At 39.6% G+C, this 14321-nt stretch overlaps 1 long non-coding RNA gene across 2 annotated transcripts in view; it reads left to right on the top strand.

The window, feature by feature from the left end:
* The first annotated feature begins 2410 nt into the window (after window positions 1–2410).
* LOC141252301 (uncharacterized) overlaps window positions 2411–14321 on the top strand; it is a 557231-nt gene continuing 545320 nt past the window's right edge. For both annotated transcript variants that reach the window (XR_012313745.1, XR_012313741.1), the window contains exon 1: window positions 2411–2647. This is a non-coding gene — a long non-coding RNA (uncharacterized lncRNA). The remainder of the gene's footprint in view (window positions 2648–14321) is intronic.

Raw genomic sequence — 14321 nt, 5'->3', positions numbered from 1 at the left:
TCGGTCAAGAAGTGGGAGCGAGAAGATGTGGCTGTTGGTTGTGGCACATTTTCACCTTGGCCAAGGCCCCGTCCTCTGCACGCACCATCACCAGAACGTCCAGTTCCACGTCCCTTGCCACGCGCCTTGCCCATTGTAAAGGAAGTAAAATAGCTTACACTCGCACTATCAATGGAAAAAGGGTAATAAAAAGTAGATTAGAACCGTGGAAGAGGAAAACCACAGTTCTATTTCTCTGGCCTACAACCGACTCTTTTAAACAATCTGAACAATCAGGGAGAAACTATTACTGTTTTTCTTTACGGAAAAAATATCAAAAGCTGAATAATAGAGATTTTTTACCATGGAATGGAAAAACCACAGCTATTGTTTACTGGGGTATACCAGACAAGTTTAAATAGATATATTTGCGGCTGAACAGTGAGCGACCCACTCAAAATGTTTTTTTTTTAGGTAAAAATGGCCCAAAAATGGATAATACAGAGGTTTGAACCGTGGTACTGCAAAACCACACTTCTATTTCTCTGGCCTACACCAGACTCTTTTAAAAAAATATATTTGTGTCTGAGGATTTAGATGAAAAAAAAAGGTTTTTCCTGGCCCCCGAGACCTGGAGCTAAGTCCAGCAATTTCAGCAACAGGAGCAAACAGGACTGTAATGCAGCGTTTGCTGGTATAACCACTCCATCTCCTATACAGCCTGCCTGCCTGATATCTGGGATGGATATTAGTCCTAAGAAGGACTGTTTGTTTGATCTGGCAGCCTTTACAGACCCTACACTAACTATTTTGCAGTATATATCTCTCCCTAAATCAGCAGCGCTGTCCCTACACTGTCTGATCCCAGCCGTCTGTGTCCAAAATGGCGGCACCCGGTTTTAAATACTCGAGGTGACGCTGTGCGGCCAGCCAATCACTGTAATGCCCACAAACAACATGGCTGCGGCATTACAGTGACTTGCTGGCAATCCCTGCATGTTCATTGGCTCTGTAAAGAGCGCCAAACATGCAGGGCGGGGACCCGAGCTCCCGCCCCAGTAACCCGGAAAAGCTCGGTGCTCGCCGAACATCCCGAGTAGCGTGATGCTCGGGCGAGTACCGAGCAGTGTCGAGCATGTTCGCTCAACACTACTCAGGATATAACCACATACAAAGTAGTATTAGAAACAGTCTGTTACATATCATAGATATAACAAAATCTTAATTCTAGCTGTATTGTGTCACAGAACTTTGACTTTCCAGCTCATCCAAGTGCCAAATAGTATAGAAATAAAAAAATAATATTATAGTGTTGCATAGTGATCTCTATGGATCTGTTATAAGCCATTGATACAGAAATGTTGTCTTTTCTCTATCAATATAATAGGTTGATAAGAGTATATGCTTTAATTTGAAATTAGTTTCATTTTAAATTTACAAAACGAATGCCATTCTTCCCTCTAAGCAATGTACTTTGGAAAATAAATAATTAAAACAAGATATTAATGAAGAATAACAAGCACAATAGCTGCCATACCTATCTGCAAAGTTTGGAAGTTTTAGCTCTATCATTCCTAAAGCATAGCATAATCAATGCCTACAGCTTCTTAATCATGGCATGGCCATGACAAAACTTTGTTCTTTTCTTTGGCATGTTCAGTATTTAGTTACATTGGAGCATTTCTTGGTTCCAAAGCAGCATCCACAACAGTGACAGTCACTTTCTGTCTCTATTTTATATATTGAACATCTAAAAATTCATTAGTTCAGATAAATTAACTTTTTTCCTAAAAAGACAAAATGTATTAGCACATTTCCTGAACTTAAATGTCATCGAACAAATGAGACAATTAAATGAATCAGTATTAGTATTACATTAGCTACCCTTTTATTTAAAATTGAATTTAAAATCTTTTATGACAAAGAGTCATGATGAATTATGTGCTATAGTCTTGGTCAAGCTTTTATAATGATAATACTTTTAAAGTTCACGTTTCGGGACTAAAAACTAATTAATGCTCAAAGGACTATTTAAGAAAATAATCATTAAAAACTCCAAGAATTGGCACAAACTATTTTTTTTCTAGATTTGACATGGTCATTCTCAATAGACTGCAAAATATCCTGGAGGAATACAACTTTTCCCAGCATTTTAAATTAAATGGCTCATTAATACACTGTACGAAACTACACAATAGAGTCAGGGTCTCCTTATGAACACTACTCTAAACAACTTGATGCTTGGTTAATCTCTACACAATTATCTGCATTTGCTAATCATCCCTGATACTTTTTCACTATGCAAAGTGCGATTCAAAGATTTTATTTTGTTAATCATCTCAGTTTGATCAGGAGAGATGTTAATCATCTGTAGACATTTGTAATGACCCTTGAACAAAACTGAGTAAAACTGAATCAAAGCCCTGACAAGGGAATGGGAGCGGAAACAGAAGTACTAATTATGGTCTTGTGAAGTACACTTTCCCTTTTGCACTATTTGTAAGTGAATTGCATACTTGCTCAAGAATACTTGTTCAATGTAACTTTTATGGATTCAACCATTAAAAAAGTAATGCCTTCCAGTCCTGAGTGTAAATTAACACATTTGATGTGTAAAGACCTTGAAGATAGACCTGTGGATTAATAAGCACAGAGAACAAAGAATTAGGTAAGAACTGGACAGATAAATTTGACTAACCTGAAAAAGGGGAAAAAAGCTTGAGAAGCTTCATTATTAGATTATAAGCTTTGAGTGAGCTCTCTTTTTATTTTTCTTGTCATGTAAATATTTTTTCGGCTTACTGAGCCACACACCACCACTTACAAAGACTTACAGGCAAAGAATAAAATGGTAAAGAAAATGGACTACTGGCTGACGCAAAAAATGAACAGTAATGATAACTGTTAACTATCCCACGTGTCACTATAAAACCAATTTTATTAAAATCCACCTATTACAGAGCCAGCAGTTTGGGGACGGCTCTAAACTTTTTAGGCTTTGTTGTAAACAAATTATTATGCATTTTAGTATCTATCCAAGGAACAAAGGTAAGATGACATGAGATTTCATTAGTGTAATTGTTGCATTTTTCATGATTGTGCCATACATTGATGGTGAATCCACCACTGCACCAGAGCCCAAAAAATAAATACAATTTCTTTTGCTGCTAAAAAGTATCTAAGAATAATGTCAACTAAGAATATCTTTTAAGGCTCTAAACTTGTATAAAAGTATTAACAGCCTAAGAAAGCAATGTGACAGTTCAAAGAAAATAAATCTAATCTATGTCTAGAGTTTCTACATGCCATAGTTAATTCCTCCAAAAAAAAGAATAATTAACGTGGAATAATGTTAAAATCTTCAGGTCTGGAAATTCTTGCTTCTCTAGCTGTTGTCATTAAATGCCCTACATTTTCCAAATCTGGAACATAAGATCGAGTAATCTGAATATATATATTTTTTAAATAGTTTTTAATGAAAATAGATGAAATAAAATATTTAATCTTTTACATTTCATTCCTCCTGTAAACTGGTAGAATATTTTTAGTAGGCATATCATTTTAATATTTTTATTTGCACACATGAATAGATAATAAGAATATGAAACACTTATATTTTGTTGAACTTATCAAGCTCTAAACAATAACATTAAAATGCATTGTTTAATTGAACTATTCAAATGCAGTAGGTATACAGTAATATTAGGTGACTATGGAATGCAACATATAAACATAAAGTTGTATGCTGATAAATATTTCACATAGTATAAAAGTTGAAAAATTAAATGATAGATTGCAGCACCTGAAGTTGTAGTGTGTATTGACACAATTATGTATTTTATTTATATATATAATCTATATGAAAAATGTTAACTACATATGAGATAAGTTATCCGATAGGATAACTTACTCTTTACAGTAACTCTTAGAAAAGATGACACTATCAATGTTCTGCTAGCACAATTAACGTCTAAAGCACTGTACATTTTTCCTAAAGAGCCTTCTCCTCCACCAGTGTTTAGCATGAATTTGCATATATTTTCTAACACGTTGATCCCTATTGTACAACAGAAAAATATGGAAATAAGTGTCTTTTGCTCACTGTTACATTAATACTTTTCATATATGCAATTGTTTATTTGGGACAGAAAAATGATTGATAAAGAAATATAAGTAAATTAAAATAAATATTTAGCAAACTTCTCAATAGACAGTAGCAGGGATTTGATGGGGAAAGCTGCAGAACGGGCTTCAATAAGCAGGAGGATGTGTGAGTGCACCAACAGTAGATTATATGGTGATAGGTGTAACGCCTAGGTTTTATTAAAGAAAACAAGAAATATATTATTTCCCTCAATAGCACTATATACCTGTTTGTAATTATATTTCATATATGTAATAATTTATGAAATAATCATGGTTATGACTTTCTAATTCTTTTTTTATTTTAAAATCTATTTTTATGACACTACATGGAAACATATACATATATAAAAGAGCGCGTACAAAATTTTTTTTAAATTTGATATATCTGTTGTGAAGATAAATAATAGTAATAATTAAAAATACAAGCTATCATTTGTTCTAATCACTGTTGCCTTTTCTCATTATCATTTATGCAAGAACAGTATGTCATGTCACAGGACATTTTCTGTTGATTTATGGTTACAGTAGATGTAAGATCTTCACTTCTGTTTTGCAAGTTATGCCGTAGTCAAGGAAGAAAATACAGCAGTATTGGTAATGCAATTCATTTGCAACATGGGACTTGCTATATTGGACATGTATTTTGTGAACTAAATGGAAAACAGAAATAGATCAGGTGACTGATGCAAAATTCATAACAGGTCTGTGGTGTATTGTTGTACATGCAAATTTATTAAACCAATATGTCCATAGACTTTAGTGGACTCAACTGTATTGAAAAATAGCTGATTATACTTTTTGATACAAAAATGTATACCGTGCAGAATATGTTTTATTTCTTTAAGATCATTGTATGGCAGATGTACTCTACTCAACCATATTGTCACTCCCCTCAAACATAGTGAATTTGAGTCTTAGCTCAATCAGGATCAGTTTTCTAAAGGATCCAATGGTGTGGTATGCTTTGTCTATGAATATTGTAATAATCAAAGATGTAAATAATTGACTGAAAATTTTAAAGAAACTGATGCCACTGGATAAAAAATATTCATCTTTATGATGAACTGTTTATTAAGCTCCAGATTAATAAATATTATTGCAGCATAAAAAATAATATTTTAGTAAAATGTATGCAATGCATGTTCAGCCAATTGTGGTGAGCCCAAGCTGTTCCTTGCTAATGGTTGAATAACTAAGTATACTAATTTCAGGTGTGATTACTTTTTAGCAATTCTGGTTTTGGCAAATAATTAGTGCTTGTATGGTATATAACATATTATTTTCTCGATCATGTTAGATTTTCCATTATATTATTTAAATTGATTTCAGTTTATTGAAATGTGTAAGTCTGCGTTCCAAAGAAATGTTGTTGGTGTTAGGATATAATTTTTATGCAGACCAATAGCCTGAATTGCTACTTGTGAATATAGTAACATGTGTCATATTTTCATTCATAAATTACTGATAATAGTAAAATATCAAGGTAAAATTGTAAATAGAGCATTTCTTTTATAAAGGTTAATGTAGTTATATGCTCTTAAATTTTATCTGGTCCCTGCATCTTCAGAATTAATTTTTATGTGCTGTTGTAAACTGTATTTTATTCTTCGTAGAATATTTGAGAATTAATTGTAAATTACTGTATGAGTAATGTGCTGTACACTTTGTCCTTTTTCAATGAAAACTGTTTCCAGGACTTTAACCTCTTACTGATATATGAAGTAATGGTTCATAAGTCGTCTTCCTGTGTTTGCTGCTAGATCAGAGACTTGCCTGCATCTTTGCTGGCAGGTGATAGCTGTGTTATTCAGCCATCATCTGCCGCTAACAGTCATGAGTGGAGCAAAGCTGGTAACCAGTTAAATGCTATCAATTTGTGACAGCAGCATTTACAGTGCACAGCCTGGGATTCGAGCTGTTGTAACTGCCCATCAGCTTCTCTATGAGGCGATAGTGGGGTGTTAATAGGTTGCCATGACATCCTTGGGTCTTCTGAAGACCTCCGTGACTGTCAGGAATGGTACTCCTGTAAAAGCCAGCCCATGACTGGTGTTAATTTGAGGCAGTGATTTTTGACTATGATTTTTGCTATACATAGCAGTACTGTGAAACTGCTGTGTATAGTACAAGCAATCAGACGATCGCAGGTTTAAGTCCCTTAAAGAGATTACAGTATACTGCAAAAATAAATAAATAAAATATGTAAAAAAAGTTTAAAAAATAAATAATAATAATAGCTCTGAATAACTCTCCTTATCTCCATTAAAAATAAAGAAATTAAAATACATAATATTTAATAAATGTATTATATCATATAGTAATATATTAATAAATAAATGCACATATGTGGCATCACTACATCCATAAAGGGCTAATCTATCAAAATATAAAATTAATTAGCCCGATCACTAATCTCTGTAATGAGAAAAAAAAATTAAAACACCATAATTGCAGATCAGGCATGATAAGGCAATTATAACATCATATCTACCCCAAAATGGTATCAATAGAAACATCAGGTTAAGGTGCAAAGCTGCTTTGACCAAAAATTTAAAAGATTACGGATCTTGGAAAATAGTGATGCATGCAAATATTTTTCACCACTAAAAAAAAAATAAAACTATGTATCTTTGGTATCACCATAATCATTCTCACCTGGAGAATCATAATGCTAGGTCATGTCATAGAAGGAACACTGTAAAAACCAATCCACAAAAGTATTGGGGAATAGCACTTTTTTGCAATTTTGACCCATCCCTGAAATTTTTTCTCTCTTTCCATTAGATCACAGGGTAAAATGGATGGTTTCATGCAAAAGTATAACTCTTCCCACAAAAATTAAGCCCTCATACAGCCTTCTCAATGGAAAATATTAATCGTTATGGATCATGGAAGAAGTGGAGGAAAAGGCAAAAGCGCAAAAACAAAAAATTGCCATGTTGGGAACAGGTTACAGGGTCATTTTGTCACGGGTGTGTCAGATGTGACAGACAGTCGCCCTGCAGTTGGTTGCAGTAGATCTCTTCGCTTGGCATTACAGACACCTTCTTAGATGTGTCTCACTCTAGGACCCAGCAGCTATTTCCCTCCGGCTGATTGACACCAAGGCCTGGGTGTTTAAATACTTCCTATTTGCTATAGGGAGGTGCCGGTGATATTCACATGACCTCTTGTGAAGGCTTGGAGCTGTTGCCGTCTTCTTATTTCCACATTGATACTAAGAGGCCGTGCGTGTAATCTCTCTGAAGTCGGCTCAAACATGTCTGTCTCCTCTTGCTGTCTTTAGTTGTTAGTGGGGTCTGACTAGCGCTCACCCCCCCCCCACCCAGGGCCTAGCTCTAGGGAGATAAAGGGTTTTAGGTTCCTTATCGGTGATTGGTGAGAAACCAATATAGGGATGGTAGGGAAGACAGGTTGATATCAGATCAGCCTAGGAGGTCTCTACCCCCTCTTTCCTTAGTGTCGGGGCTCCCTTCTTCTCATCCCTTCGTGTTGCACTTTGTCTTTCCTACGCTGTGTGTGACATATTTTTACATTAATTATTCACATTATTCTAATATAACTCTTGGGAAAATCCTAAACTAATGAGCAACCCTTATTTATAACTTTGCATTTCTTACTGTGGTCCAATTAAACTTTGAAAGATAGGTGTGAAAATGTTACTTAAATAAAAACTGCTTCCAGTGGATCAGATTTGTATTAGAATATACTAAAATAAAGATATTAGATTAGATAAAACATGTACAGGGTGTGCAATTTATATGGATACACCTAAATAAAATTGGAATGGTTGGTGATATCAACTTCCTGTTTGTGGCACATTAGTATATGGGACGGGGAAAACTTTTCCAGATGGGTGGTGATCATGGCGGCCATTTTGAAGTCTGACATTTTGGATCCAACTTTATTTTTTTCAATGGGAAGAAGGTCATGTGACACATCAAACTTATTGAGAATTTCATAAGAAAAACAATGGTGTGCTTGGTTTTAACTTAACTTTATTCTTTCATGAGTTATTTACAAGTTTATGACCACTTATAAAATGTGTTGAAAGTGCTGCCCATTGTGTTTGATTGTCAATGCAACCTTCTTCTCCCACACTGATAGCAACACCACAGAAGAAATGCTAGCACATTCTTCCAGTATCCATTGTTTCAGATGCTGCACATCTCGTATCTTCACAGTATAGACAATTGCCTTCAGATGACCCCAAAGATAAAAGTCTAGGAGGGTTAGATCGGGAGACCTTGGTGGCCATTCAACTGGCCCACGATGACCAATCCACTTTCCAGGAAACTGTTCATGTAGGAATGCTCGGATCTGACACCCATAATGTGGTGGTGCACCATCTTGTTGGAAAAACTCAGGGAACGTGCCTTCTTCAGTGCATAAAGAGGGCAACACATCATCATGTAGCAATTACATGCCCACCAAGGTCTCCCGATCTGACCCCCCAATTCTGGCACTAAGCCTCGCTCTTCCCACTGCCCTGTAGCGGTGGCAGTGGGGTAATAGGGCTGGGGTTGATGTCAGCTTATAATGCCAGCTGACATCAAGCCCAGGTTAGTAATGGAGAGGCGTCTATAAGACACCCCCATTACTAACCCCATAGTGAAAGTTAAAAAAAACCACAAACACCTAGAATAAAGTCCTTTAATTGAAATAAACACACAATTCTTTATTGTTCTAAATTAAACCATACTTACCGTCACACCCATTCCAGCTGAAGCCAACGATCTCCTACAATAAAAGAAAAATAATAAAGCAACCTCATCCTTACCTTTCCATGGTTCCCACGACGGCTCCAGCTCTGCTACATCGAGATGACAGGCTGGACCGCAGCAGAACGCTGCCATCCAGCCTGTCATCCCGCAGACACTGAGAAGCGCAGGCTTGCTTGCGCTCCTCTGTGTCTCTCTGTGACGGCATCCAGATGAGCCGACAATGAACTCTGCTCACCTCATGCACGTCACTGACAGCGTGGGAGAATTCTCACGCTGAAGCGCTGAGTGCTGGAGAATTTTCCCACGCTGTCAGTGACGTGCATGAGGTGAGCCGAGTTCATTGGACATGACCTCACCTCATGCACGTCACTGACAGCGTGGGAAAATTCACCTGCACTCAGCGCTTCAGCGTGAGAATTTCCCCACGCTGTCAGTGACGTGCATGAGGTGAGCTTATGTCCAATGAACTCAGCTCACTTCATGTACGTCACTGACAGCGTGGGAGAATTCTCACGCTGAAGCGCTGAGTGCAGGAGAATTTTCCCACGCTGTCAGTGACGTGCATGAGGTGAGCTGAGTTCATTGGACATGAACTCGGCTCATCTTTATGCCGTCACAGAGAGACACTGAGGAGCGCAAGCATGCCTGCGCTTCTCAGTGTCTGCGGGATGACAGGCTGGATGCCAGCGTTCTGCTGCGGTCCAGCCTGTCATCTCGATGTAGCAGAGCTGAAGCTGTTGTGGGATCCATGGGAAGGTAAGGATGAGGTTGGTTTATTATTTTTCTTTTATTGCAGGAGATCGTTGGCTTCAGCTGGAATGGGCGTGATGGTAAGTATAGTTTAATTTAGAACAATAAAGAATTGTGTTTTTATTTCAATTAAAGGACTTTATTCTGGGTGTTGTGTTTTTTTTAAATACTTTAATAGAAATTCATGGTGGTCATGTCTAATGTTGGCGTGACCCCATGAATTTCGGGCTTAGGGCCAGCTGAAAATGCCAAGCTGGCCTTAACCCCTTTATTACCCAGTGAGCCACCGCACCAGGGCCCTGGATGAGTTGGGTACAGCGCCAGAAGATGGCGCTTCTATCAACGCGCCATTTTCCGGGGCGGCTGCGGACTGCAATTTGCAGCGGGTGGGGCCCAGAAAGCTTGGGCCTCCCTGCGCTGCAGATTCCAGCCCCCAGCTGCCTAGTTGTACCTGGCTGGATACAAAAATAGGGCGAAGCCCCACGTATTTTTTTTTTTAATTATTTCATGAAATTCATGAAATAATTAAGAAAAAAAGGGCTTCCCTATATTGTTGTGTCCGGCCAGGTACAAATAGGCAGCTGGTGGTTGGGGGCAGCCCGTTCCTGCCTGCTGTACCTGGCTGGACACAAATATAGGACGCAGCCCCACATCAATTTTTTTTTAATTATTTCATGAATTTCCTGAAATAATTAAAAAAAAATTGACGTGGGGCTTTGCACTATATTTGTGTCCAGCCAGGTACAGCAGGCAGGAACGGGCTGCCCCCAACCACCAGCTGCCTATTTGTACCTGGCCGGACACAACAATATAGGGAAGCCCTTTTTTTCTTTATTATTTCATGAATTTCATGAAAAAATTAAAAAAAAAAATACGTTGAGCTTCGCCCTATTTTTGTGTCCAGCCAGGTACAACTAGGCAGCTGGGGGCTGGAATCTGCAGCGCAGGGAGACCCAAGCTTTCTGGGGCCCCCCCCGCTGCAAATTGCAGTCCGCAGCCACCCCGGAAAATGGCGCGTTCATAGAAGCTGGATGCTGTACCTGGCTGGCATACAAAAATATAGCAAAGCCCACGTCAAAATTTTTGGGAAAAATTAATTAAAAAATAAATAATAATTTAGGGACTGCATCTTTATTAACTCCTCAAATGTCATTTAGTGTTAAAATAAAGGATTTATTTAAAAAAAAAATTGGCGTGGGATCCCCCATAATTTTAGTCTCTAACGGAGGTTAAGCAGACGGCTGGGGAAGATGTTTGAAGCCTGGGAAGGGGGTAATACCCACGGAGCTTCCCAGACTACTAATATCAGCCCCCAGCTGAATACCTAGCCTTTACTAGCTATTAAAATGGGGAACCCCCCCAAAAAATGACGTGGGGTCCCCCCTATTTTAATAGCTAGCAAAGGCTAGGCAGACAGCTGGGGGCTGATATTAATAGCCCCGGAAGGGTGCCATGAATATTGGCCCCCTCCCAGGCTAGAAACACCTGTCAGCTGCCCCAGAAATGGCTCATCCATAGGATGCGCCAACTCTGGCACTTAGCCTCGCTCTTCCACGCTGCCCTGGTGCGGTGGCAGGGGGTAATAGGGCTGGGGTTCATGTCAGCGCCAGCTGCCATGAAGCCCAGGTTAGTAATGATGGGCGTCTATAAGACACCCCCATTACTAACCTACAAAGTGTTAAAAAGAAAAAACACACTACACCCAGAAAAAAATAATTTATTTGAAATAAAACACACAATTTTATTAAATTTTTAGTTTACTAAAAAAAATAGTTACCTGTCCACGTTCCTGCGCTGATCTCCCATGCACAGCTGTCACATCTGGAGATGGTGACAGCTGTGCATGGCTGCTATAAGTTCACACTGCCGGGAACACGTCCGCTCCCGGCAGCGGGAGCCACTGACTGAGGTCACCAGAGTGCATTCAATCAGCGCTGCTCCGGAGACCTCCTTTACGGCACTGCTGTACCGTGGGAATTTCTCACGATACAGCAGGGCCGTAAAGGAGTTGACCGGAGCAGCGCTGCCTGAACTCCGGTGAACCCGCTTATGCAATGACGGGGCTGCTTTACGGCCCCGTCATTCTAGCGGCGGCAGCGGTTCAGAGCGGTCACATTCTATGTGGCTGCTCTGAACTGGAGATCATCGTGGGACACTCGTGGACTACTACGGAGGGGTAAGGATAAGGTTGTGGTTTATTATTTTATATTTTATTACAGGAGATCGATGGCTTTGGGGAATTAGGTGTCTAGGTGAGTATAGGTGTAGTTTTTTATTTTTTACTTTATTTTAGGTGGTGATCGGCGGGGACAGGTAATGTATGAACTAATTTATTGTAGGTAACCACTGGCCACCAATGACATGTATTTAACATTTATTGGGGACACAGTAGGGCAATTTAAATAGCAGGATCAGGCTGATGGGAACTACTGCTCCCATCAAGCTGATCCTGCTGGCACGAGTGGACAGGGGACAGACATAGGCCGATGGGAGTAGTAGTGTCACATCGGCCTATGTCTGCCTGCACGCACACACCCGCACACATCACACAGACACCGCGCACACCCGCGCACACTCGCAGACACCGCACACACCCACAGACACCGCGCACACCCGCACACATCGCACAGACACCCACACACACCAATCATGACGGGTCTGGGAGGTGAGGCTGACCTGTGCGACCGTGGGAAAGTTCATGTGAGTTCATGCAATGCAGTCAAGCATGAACTCACATGAACCCTCTGAGGGCACCGCGGCGACTTCAAATGAACAGCTGATCGGCATCACCTGATACCTCAGCTGTTCATTTGAAATAACCGGCGGGAAAGCGCAGCACAGAACGGGAAAGCTGGCGGTGAAGTCTTTTCACAGCCGGCTTCCCCGCCCGGGTCCTTCGCTCCCCTCTCCTTGGTGCTGCGCTCCCTGCCCGGTCCTAACTTACGATCGGGATGGGAGGTGGCGAGGGGAGCGGAGGATCGGGGTGGGAGGCTGCGGGGAAGTAGTATAGGGTTGTGTGATTGTTTAAAAGCCGGCGGCTTTTTACCGCGCGCCGGCTTTTAAACAATCAGGAGAATTCTCCCACGCTGGGATGGCATTCTGATGACAGGCTGGATCTCAGCTGAGCGCTGCCACCCAGCTTGTCATCCTTCAGAGCGCAGGCATTATGGGAACTTCCGATTCCGGTATTCGATATTGTAAAAGTATCGGAATTAAGTATCGGAATTCCGATACCGCGAATATCGGCCGATACCCGATATTTCAGTATCGGAATGCTCAACACTAGTCACCACCCATCTGGAAAAGTTTTTCCCCTCCCATATACTAATGTGCCACAAACAGGAAGTTGATATCACCAACCATTCCCATTTTATTTAGGTGTATCCATATAAATGGCCCACCCTGTAGAAGCCAAGTAAAAATATCTGAGAAGTGAAAATAAAAATAATCCAGATGTCTAGTCCAATAATAAATCTGTTTTAAAATTAAAACTAATTGTGAATTAAATGAATTTTCATGCTTTTCATGTATGAGTATATTGAAAGAATTCTGCATTTTATAAACTGTATTTTGCAGCATAGAAGATTGAACTCATACAACATCAAATTTGAGTCGAATTTCTTGAAATCCGCAGGTCCTGGTGAATTTCAACAATAAAGATCCGATTCATGTGAATCATTTTACACATATTGTGCCACCAACCATGATAGCAATCCAGCAGTTAACATTACCTGATGTGCCTATCTTTCTCTCCAGCACACAGCAGGTTCAGTACATAGCAGTATGCTGCTACTTTTGCTAAGATAGAAGGCAGCAGATGACATTTATTTTGCACATTGTCAAAGTTCAGCTCGCAATTTAACCTAGCGTACAGCCTGCCACAGTAGCGGACACAGACAGAATATATAAGCCCCTTGCAGCTGTCCAATAGCTCATTTTAAGGCACAATTCCACCTGCTGGATGGTGGATTTGGGCCCCCCTTAACTCTTAGGCCCCTACTCAACCGCACTGGTAACAACAATTGTATGTCCACCCTTGGCCTGCCACCACAATATTGCATAGAATAATAGTGTTAAAAGGAATAATCTCCAGCCCTGCGAAAAGAGGATTTACCCTGAGGGTAATCCAGGAATAAACCTTATAGATGTGGCAAAATAGCGACTTACATTGAGCTCTGTGACTTTATTAGTTAACCCACTCCCACCCGCCACTCTACTTTGTAATATATATCACATATCTGAAATGTCTTCAAAAACCTTGCTGATATGGGACCTACATTACACCACTGGGATCTTGAGCTAAACCTACCCCATATATGGTGGGTGTCAGCTATCTTATTCAGTTGACTCCCACATGCAATTGCCATGAACTGAAATAATTCAGAGTACCAATGTTGTTTCTGTCATATTACTACTTCCATTTTTCAAGCTCAAGTCCCCTATTGGGACTAAAAGAAAAAGGATAAAAATAACTTAAATATGTCAGCAAAGTAATAAAAAACAGATTACCACAGGTAATTTCCAAATTACTGAGGCTGGCTCGGCATTAGAGATCTTAAAAGAATTTGCATACACTTCTAGAATACGTCAGAGCTTTAGACACATGTTTTAAAAAAAATTGGACCACCTACAATTTGCGGTAAATTTTTTGCATTGAATAACATTTTTGGCAAAAATTGTCCAAAGCTGGAAAATTTGAATTTCAAAAGGTTCGATCATTTC

Source organism: Phyllobates terribilis, unplaced genomic scaffold, assembly GCF_046119375.1.
Source record: "Phyllobates terribilis strain yellow unplaced genomic scaffold, ASM4611937v1 Scaffold_2__4_contigs__length_985480577, whole genome shotgun sequence".
NCBI classification, from domain to species: domain Eukaryota; kingdom Metazoa; phylum Chordata; class Amphibia; order Anura; family Dendrobatidae; genus Phyllobates; species Phyllobates terribilis.
The sequence above is the reverse complement of the archived record's forward strand: the minus strand, read 5'-3'. Positions and strand labels throughout refer to the sequence as shown.